Source organism: Poecilia formosa, unplaced genomic scaffold (genome assembly GCF_000485575.1).
Source record: "Poecilia formosa unplaced genomic scaffold, Poecilia_formosa-5.1.2 Scaffold80, whole genome shotgun sequence".
Taxonomy (NCBI): Eukaryota; Metazoa; Chordata; class Actinopteri; order Cyprinodontiformes; family Poeciliidae; genus Poecilia; species Poecilia formosa.
The window spans coordinates 1,445,216-1,453,259 of record NW_006800019.1 but is presented as its reverse complement, the minus strand read 5'-3'; the positions used below and the strand labels follow the sequence as shown (position 1 = coordinate 1,453,259).

Below are 8,044 nucleotides of genomic sequence, written 5' to 3'. Positions count from 1 at the left end.
ATTTTGCACCTGCCTTGAAAAACAACAAAAAACAGGAGATTGCTCACGTTTAATTTTGATTTGATCAAGAGGGATCATTGTATGACTTCCCAAAATGGGGATCAGACCCACACACAGCTGATGTTCATCTCCATAATTGATCTAAATGGTTATGAAATGCATTGTGATTAACCTGCAGACGCCTAATGCCAGTTTCTGCTGTCATTGTCCAGAAAAAGACAGCAAGGCTGAATGAATATAGACGACCGTTTATGACCTTCAGTTGAAAACCTTCACTCTTTATTATTTCACAACCCTAAACTGAATTTTGCTCAGAAAGTAACTGGATCGGATCAGAGAATCTCTCTCTGCAGAGGGAAGGTGACGACCGGTCTTAACTTTAGCAACGGACTCGAAACAAAAAACCCCCCCTGTCTTTTTGATATCTGCTAAATTTCACAGTGTTTACTCGCAGACGTGCTCGAAGGCTTCAGACCCGCGCGTTAACGCAGAGAATAAAACCTGAAGTTGTCGCAGGTGTAATCTGAGAACAGTGAGAGGTAAACGGCTCAACCGTCTGCAGGCAACAAATGAAAAATTTCCCGGCTGCTTTGAGTCGAAGAAGTGTGAAATTGAGCAGGGTGGCAATTGTTTAGTGGATTTAAAGGGCTTCTGGAGGAGGAGGAGGGTGGGGGGGGACTTCACAAACATCAAGCACCTGTTTATACAGTTTGTTCAAAGGAAATGAGAGAGCATTGAAAATATCAGAAACGCGGATAAAGCTGCAGGGGGAGCGGAGGCAAACGACGGAAAACATAAATTAGTATTAATCACGGAGCAGCGGATAAAAGCATGTCAAACAAAAGATCTTTATCAGCGTGTGTGCTGGATTAAAGCCGCCCAATGACATTTAACAACTCTGTTATCTTCTCTCTGGCAACAATGAGGAGCACAGCCAAGGGATCCCTGGACCGCACAGCTCTTTATTACCCAGAAATCTGTTCATCGCCCCCCATCATCCTCCCAACTCAGATAAGAGACAAAACTGATTCCTGACGCATTTTTTATTTATTTATTTTATTCGTTATATAACATTCAGCACGGCAACGTTTACAGAGCTGAGTCTCTGTTGAACTTCCTTATCCGGTGAATTAAAAGTTGGTGTGGAAATTTTTTTTAAAAAAAAAAGCAAATATATTTGTGATGTGAGCGCCTGAAATGAAGCGGCAGCAGAACAGAGGAGTGTTAAAGGGCCACAGGCGACGAGCTCGGTGTGCATCATCATACCTGCTTGAACCAAAATAAGGGAGGCTGATGGATGTAATAACCCTGACCGCGTAAAGAGAAATGGGTGCATAGGGAACAGGAGGGAGGATGGAGGAGAAGCACAATAAAGGAATGGTCAGAATCCACAGAGACTGAGGTGAAGAGAGAGAGAGTGAGAGATAGAGAGAGAGAGAGGTAGGCAGGGAGGGAATGGAGGAGGAGAAAGGGAGGCAGACAGGCAAAGAAGAAGGGTGATGTCACCCCTAACAGGCAGCCAATGAGAGTCAGGGAGAGGAGGGAGAGAGCGCGGCCAAAGGAGGGTGTGTTTTTCTATCACTGCAGCATCAGCAGAGAGAGAGAGGAGAGGAGAGGAGAGGGGGCACAATCAGTTTCACAAAAAGGAGGAAGAAAAGGCACAATTAGATCAGGAGGAGAGGGAGGAAAAAGGGACGCCAGGACCCGCCGGCTTGGAGGAGCATCACTTTGGAGGTAAGAGGATCTTCTTCAGACGAGAGGCGTCCGATTGTCAGTTCATGGAAACGGAGTGGCGGCGAACTGCCTGATGTGATGGGTCTAATTAGGCTGTGAGGTGGAGGCAGCTCGCTGTGGTATCTCACCTGTGCCTCGTCTTCTGTCACTGTCCTCCACCTGCTTCGTGGAAGTCACTCTCAGCCTTTCGCCTGCAGTTGCAGCAGGACTTTCCCGCCTCCCTCCCTTTTGTGGGGTCATTTACAAGTAAACGTTGTAATTTACAGCCATTTACTTGAAAGTAATTTTAATTTACTTGTAAGAGAAAAGCAAAGAGGTAATTGTGACACTGCCGTGTGGTCACATTTTGCTTTGTATTTTTGCAAAACATTCTATATTGCAGCATTTCAATTTTGCATTGAGTGCATTGCATGCAACAGGGTGACATTAATATTAAATACTTAGCAGCACTGGGGAACGTTTGTGGCACCTCGATAACATCTGGCTGCCCATCATTTCTGCTTAAAACCACCTCATGTGCACTTTGTTATGTGATGTGGTGAAAGTTTTTTGATATGATATACTGAAAACTGTGCTTTTGTAGTTTGATCTGTTTATTTATTTATTTGGTTTGGCTGTATTAGTATGCATTTACAACACCATGCAATGTAAAAATGTTTAAAGCAAAAAAAAAAAAAAAAAAAAAAACCCATCAGACAATCAGCATTCTTGGAAAACTGGGAGCAATTCCTACACTCCTAAATGTTCCCCTCTTCATTTTTTGCAGTTTTAAATTCTAATCATATCGTCCCCTCCCCCAGCTAATCGCTGCGTGGCTCAATGTTAAGTACAGCCCTTGATTGCGTGAGGAATTTCACCGATGCAGAGGATGAAACTCGGCTACACGCACGCAGCTGAACAAACTACGCGATCTTCTGCAGAGGATTTGATTGCAGGGGGCAGAATTTCTTGAAATGGTGCAAAGAGAAAAGAAGTGGAAGAAGGAAAAACAACTGCCAAGGAGGCAAGAAAAGATTCAGATATCAACAGGAGAGAGGGGAAATGAGGGAGGCGTTCAGTCTGAAGGAGCCACAGAAGGAAAAAGGGTGGGGCAGCGCACGCAGCAGACGGTGGAGGTGTTCCACAGAAAAAGGAGGAAGTCACCTGGCTGCGTGCTTCCAGATGCCAGCTGCTGTCCGCCTGTTGGATGTCCTTTTGACAATCGCACGAAAACATTTTCTACCGGTTTTGTTAGATCTGCATCACCAGAAGCAGCTATTCTATGCATGTGAGCAGTTATTCCTCTGGTGTTCTGTAGGCACATTGAACACGTCTGACACTGTGATGGTTAAAATCGCCGGCGAACATCATGCCAGTGCGTGTTCGAGCTCCCTGCGCGTCTCGGCTGCCCCAGATGAACCCCCTCTGTGGCTCTGAGAGGAAACAGGAAGTTCCTCTCGCACCCGACAATGGCTTGTTGCCATCTGTGCAGCATTCATAAACATGCAGCACACAATAGATGGGGATGCAGCAGCTGAATGGCACCTTGTAGTCAAACGAGTCGGTTTTTATGGATCCTCTGTGTGGAAGCGTTGCCTCATCCCCCCACCCCCTTCCACAGAGACCCACTGCTGGTCACATTATCATACTATTCAATGTGGTGAGTTTTGCGTTGCGGTGGCGGCTGAATCTGAGGGCCGTCATGGGAGATTCTGGTGCAACAGAGATTCTGGTGTCGGTCAGTAGCTGGACTTAGAGTCCATGATTAACCCCTGCTACAGTTTGGTGCACAAAGTGATCTCCAGTCCGACACCGGCTGCCTAATTGAACAGTTACATCGTAGAGACGGATGGAAACCGGGATTCATGTGAGGAGAGAAACAGAGATGCAGCAAAAAAAAAAACGGAGGAGGACGGTGGAGGAGGCATAAAAAAGATGGAGAGCAACGTGGACTTTTGGTGTTTTAAATGCACTGATCAGAAATTTGTGGCTGATCACTGATGTTGGGGTTTTGTAAAGCTTTCGCCTCACAATACCAATTTAATTGGCTTTAAGTTCATCTTTAAGAACTTTATAGTGAAAGAACAACAATCTAAATATCTTCATACTATTGACCATTCATTAAGGAATAAATAACAGACCTTTCCATATATGTTGTTGAAAATATCGTTTTCTTTTTTCAAGCTTTTGCATACCTTCTTGTGATTTTTTTTTTTTAATTCTTTTTTTTTCTTTCTCTCCAAATAGCTGACTTCAGCAATTCCTCACAGTGTCCGGCTCTGTGAATTGTGCCTTGCGGCTACTTTTGGTAGCTTAGCGATGATGATGCCTGCACTGATCAGAAAAAGACGGGGATTTCGAGTTGTGCTGGAAATTGTGTGACTCCAGTCAGCAGATGATTTCTAACTTCATCCAGCTTTGTCCTCCGCAAGTACTGACAGGATCAGGCAGGGTTTCAAAAGAAGCAAGGCCTCGAGGAAAATGTGCCTTATTAAACTGTTATCTTACCTGAAGGAGACGGGGTCCAAAAGAAGCTGATCTCTGCGGTTCTTTTTCTTTTTAGGTTTATGTTTTACAAATTATTACAATTGAATCGAAGACAAACCATGAACAATGTTTGGTCAGTTCTTTCTGTTGTCGCCTCAAGCTGACTGGTTTCTCTGCCGCCTCCTGGTTTCTAAAGAGTCCGTCGGCTCTGCGCTGGAGTGCCGAGCTGGCACTGCGTAGGAGGGAAGGTGCAGCTCGGGGTCAGCGAGGGTCAGCGCTTCTCCGCTGCTCTTGTGCCACCTGTTATAGCCGCAGGGCATCTGTGTTGCCATCCTGCTCATCAAACGCATTTACATGAGCACACACAAGCCACAGCTGAGGCGCACAGCGTCTGTGGCAAACAAACACTCCGCGAAGACGCAGGGCACCAAGACAAACGTTCTCTAACGTTGCCTCTCTGCCCTCATTACTTAAGCGTCTGCTGATGATCAAAACCGCATACTCAGCGGTTTTAGCTCTAAGGGCGATAGCTGCAGCTACAAACTGTGAAGGCTCGTGTAAGCTCGTGACTTTCTTTGGGAAGTTGTGCTTGTAGTTCAGCGTTAGGATCTGTGTGCACCTGCAGGATGCTGCCAAACTAAACAAAAAAAAAACCCACCACCGCCACTCCTCCTTTTGTCCCCCTATTCAGGTTGGGGCTTGGCTTTTTGATTTAGATTTGTGCAGATGGGAGCCAGCCCACTGGATGTCAAGCACGGGATCATGTCGACATGCTGTCAGGGTTTGGCGCAGAATACATTGTGGTGATTTAGGGAGCTAAGGGTCAGGTGGATTGACAGGCGAGCTGCGGTAAATGATTAGAGGGAATACAGGAGGAAGCCAGGAGGAGGGGTGCGACCAAAATCTGCAAAAGGTGACACAAGGCAGCAGAAGGAAACCCTGAAGAAGGAAGCAGGCTGTTTTTTTTTTTTTTTTTTTTTTTTTTTTTCTTTTTTCTTTTTTAAAATCATATAATATAATAAACTGTTGTCTTTCTACAACTTTAGTTATTCTATTTTCATACCCTAAATCACCTCTCTTCTGTTTGTTTTATTTCGAAAGCCGTATCAGCATTTACGCAGCGTCGAAAACACTGAGATCTTAATCAAAGTAATGGCTCACGTTGGCCTTCCCAGAAGGAGCGTTGCAGACAAAGACTCATAAAGACTCATAAATTCAACCCTGTTGAACCTTCGATGGCTCAAACAGAGGCGTCATGTATGAGAACGAATTTAATTTGTCAGAGTGAATTACCTTATTACAGTTTTCATAGCGGTGGTACGAAGAGGGTGAGAAGCATACAATTCCTTTGGGCATCAAGGAAGATGTGGGCACTTAAAACGACGAAGCTGCTTGAAACCAGCCAAGAAATTAATTACTGGCAAAGCAAAAAGAAAACCCCAAAAACCAAAACATTCCTGTTGAGCTTTCAATAATGCTGAACTTTGTGCTAACTTACTGTAGGAATTAAGATAGCGCATGAATTGTGTTGCGATAAGACAGTTTCCTGAAAATGTGCTGTTCAACTGGGGGAAAAAAATAAAATAAAATGCAGCTGCAACACAACGCGACAGTAACATAAATTATGACAGTCAGGAAGCTCCATATGTGTCATTCTGTTTGCCCCTCTGACAACGTCCTCATCTATTTCTCTGACAAAGTTACGTCTTTGTTTCGGTCACAGAGAGAATTCCCCGCAGTGTCACTGAGTTTGGTCCACAGTCAGCTCCGTCAAGGAGGCTTTATTGTCCACGACGGCGGCTATCTTTAGACTGAACTGATTCTGTGTCTCCCAAAACGACTCTCTTGGTTTTATGAGGTCTTTTGTTGCTAGTCAAAGATTTTTTTTCTTTACATACTTGCCTGCAAAGGATGAATCACAATCCATATGAGCCAAGAGATGAATGACATGACTACGCATCAGTTAAAGACTTGGGTTAGAGGATTTTATTCATAGAAGACAGTAGCAATAGTGGTGGCATTTGGTTAAAAATATTGGTTGGATAGATTTAGTATTCAGTTGAAGTGTTGAAGGCAGTAATGGCATCACAGAGAATCGTTAATGTTCCTGTTTCAGCATATGGGCGTTAAAATCTCCATTAAGTCGGCCAAACCTGAGTCAAATAACATTTTACTTTACATAAATAAAGCCTGGAACAACAGTAATGGGATTAAAGATCGGATTAGCATCTGCTTAAAGTTTAAACTTTGTCTGTGAATTGACCCCGACTGGATTTACCAGATGATAAACAAATTCAAAGGGTAAAAAAATTAGCTTACACTTGGTCAATTTGAAAATATAATAAGAAAATTGCAGACTTTTTTTTTTTTTTTGAAAATGAAATACCCATTAAAACTTAAATACATTAAAACCAAGTTTAGGTGACCTTTACTTTAGCGTCAAGCTAGCAATTAACAAAAGCAAAAAAAAAAAAAAAAAAAGCAAAAGGCAGACAATCATGTATTTCTGAGATTTTAATGAAGTTTTTTGCCTTCAAACACAAAACATGCCCTCCATTCAGGACACTTCACGCCTATTTCCAAATTGGAACATGAAACGATAACTTGTAAGTACAAGTTTAACGAATCAAAACTTGAACGATCAAATCTCTTCCATCAAGCAAAAGGAAAGTCAGCATCGTGTCACGAGTTAAATGTGTCTGTTGCTCTGCTTGTACTTGTAAACTCTGAGGTTTTACATGTTTGTTAAAGTTTGAGAATTACTGTTTTACCTCATTATTTTAAAGCTGGCTCCAGAGCTAACATAAAGCTAAAACATATTGCTAAAACGTCATAAATATGTGCAAAATAATACAAAAATGACCTTGTAGAATAATAAAAAGCGTGACTAATCCTATGTGATGTCGGCATCCCCCATTAATTTCACTGCAGCTTATGTCCAATCTAAAAAAAAAAAAAATGTTTTGTTTTGTTTGTTTTCCATGCAAAGTGGAAAAAAGTGTCTAAATATTTAACTGACAATCAATATAAAAAAGCTGATATATCTCAGTATGATTCAGTCTAATGCACTTATTAACCGATATTGATATCTTTGACACTACTGCCTATGCTGTGACATTGGGACTCTCTGGGGAATTTATGCGTTATTACTCGTTTCTGATTTTCATTACATTTCGCAGGGTGTTTCATTAAAGGGACATTGGTTTACTAATTTATTGATCTGTTGCTAAGAGGCTGGCTGCATTTTTAATGAAACTTGGGGTATACTATATCTCTGTACTCTGCAGTGCTGGTGCTTTGCTTTGTGTTTTACAACCCAGCTGAGGTTTATAAAGGGGGCTTTCGGTTCTTTTGCAATTCATTATTTATCTGTGGTGTGCGTTTTTCTCGTCGGTTTCCCCCTTTGAAAGTATAAATGTTCTTTTGTGCCCTTGGAAAGACTTTTGTGCTCGCTCACTTTTTTGTGTTTGCCAATGGTTCGATTCAATAAAACACTTTTATTGTTACTCTCTGTAAGCCTCCCAATGAAACGCAGTGGCAACACATGCAAATGAGTGTGCACACTGGTGATATTTTACATTAATTGCTCAAAGCTGATGAAGTTTTTTGTTTGTTTGTTTGTTTGTTTGTTTTCTTCTTCTGAAATTCATTTACATTTTGGCTCTGAAGTGGAAGAGTCATAATAAATTATTGGCATGATTTTTCTTTAATTAATGTTCCCTGAAGGGACAAACTAACTCGCAATGCTGATTCTGTACTGCAGAGATTTTACTTCCCTTACTAATGTTTTCTCAAAGTTTGGACATTTGACTTTCTAATTGTGAACTCGAGTGATGCTGAATGA

At 42.2% G+C, this 8,044-nt stretch overlaps 1 protein-coding gene across 1 annotated transcript in view; it reads left to right on the top strand.

Moving 5' to 3' along the window:
* Positions 1 to 1,598: 1,598 nt before the first annotated feature.
* Positions 1,599 to 8,044, top strand: part of l1cama (L1 cell adhesion molecule, paralog a) — a 48,790-nt gene continuing 42,344 nt past the window's right edge. Inside the window, exon 1 of the mRNA XM_007556630.2 lies at positions 1,599 to 1,734. The gene's annotated coding sequence lies outside the window, so the exon portion shown is untranslated. The remainder of the gene's footprint in view (positions 1,735 to 8,044) is intronic.